Raw genomic sequence first — 1,638 nt, forward strand, 5'->3', positions numbered from 1 at the left:
ATAGGCAAGTTCCTACGAACCTCAATTAGCTTTTATCCTTGTCATCCCATAGGCAGGTGTGTGTGTGTGTGTGTGTGTGTGTGTGTGTGGGGGGGGGGGTGTAACCAGAGAGGCCATAATTGCCCAAATCGCTGGCTTGTGGGCGGTAATAGCCTTGAGGTCTAGTCAAGTACCACCTATCTGTTATCTGGCTACATCTATAGTACTCAGGTTACGCCGCAATTTAAGAATATTGCATTTCATCAATATTGCATTTCATGCCATTCGTCGGATGGCGGGCGTTGTGTGTGTGTGTGTGTGTGTGTGTGTGTGTGTGTGTGTGTGTGTGTGTATATGTGTGTGTGTGTGTGTGTGTGTGTGTGTATGCGTGTGGCTTGAGACTGTTTCATTATTCCTCCAGGAGAAAGCCAGACCGCTCCCTTGGCATGGGGTACTGGTATCATTTCATAGAGAGAATGGAAAATGACAAGATGGAGATCAGAGGGCGGAACGATGCACTCTTGACAACAAGGGAGCTGAGATTGTAACCAGAGAAATGTAGTATGTGAGTATTTCCATAACCACTCAGGTTCCATAATGTGCAGGATGACACACACACACACACACACACACACACACACACACACACACACACACACACACACACACAGTTGAGCGAGAGTGAGAGAGACACTATGTTCAGAACACTCTACTAACATCACTAATACAGTACCTACTTAAAAACCTCTTGCACGCTTATGGTTCCTAATGACATTCACCATGAACATCTAGTGTAACAGCAGAGTTGTTGTGTCGTAGTATATACAGTGCCCTGCGTAAGTAATGGGACAGTGAAGCATTTTTTCTTCTTTTGGCTCTACACTCCAAATGTTAAAGTGGTTCAAGTAGAGATTCTCAGCTTCTGTTTGATGGTATTTGTGTACATATTGGTTTTACCATTCAGAAATGACAACACTTTTATGCATAGTCCCCCTATTTGTGATAGGACAATGGGCTTGACATGTGTTTCTGGTTCGTCAGGTGTGTTCCGTCAGATCATTTGTGCAATTATAAGAGAGCTTTCGATGTCTAGTATTGATTCTAGGCTTTGCGTTTGCCTTTGGAGTCTTCTATTGGTGTCTTTCAACATCAGGGAAGCCATTATGGGAATAAAAATCTATCAGAAACAAAAAACCTTAAATCTACCAAAATCAACAGATGGAACATCATTAAAAGGAAAGAAACCACTGGCGAGCTCAGAAATCGCTCAGAAATCGACTTCTGGATGTGAAACCAATGTACACAAATTCCATCAAATAAAAGATGAGAATCTCTACTCAAATCCAATCTGTTGGAGTGTAGCACTGTATATCTGAAATCCCAGTTCCAGGTTTCATTAAGTAGCCTCAAACTAGTGTCCAACATGCTGGCAGACAGATCGATGGCAGGGACACAGTTTCTATATTCTGGGGGGACTTGGCAGCCATTGCCTCTTCAAGGTCTGCCGAGCATTCTAATTTGCAAAAAAAAAATACATATTTTTAAATAGGATTTCCTCCATCTGGCCTTGAAGCCTGTGACACGGTAGACCTTCCCGCCCGCCCGCCCGCCCGCAGCTTGCCGCTGCTCCTGCCTCTGTGGTGCTGTGACGGTGAGATC

This window comes from Argentina silus (genome assembly GCF_951799395.1).
Source record: "Argentina silus genome assembly, chromosome: 10".
Lineage (NCBI taxonomy): Eukaryota > Metazoa > Chordata > Actinopteri > Argentiniformes > Argentinidae > Argentina > Argentina silus.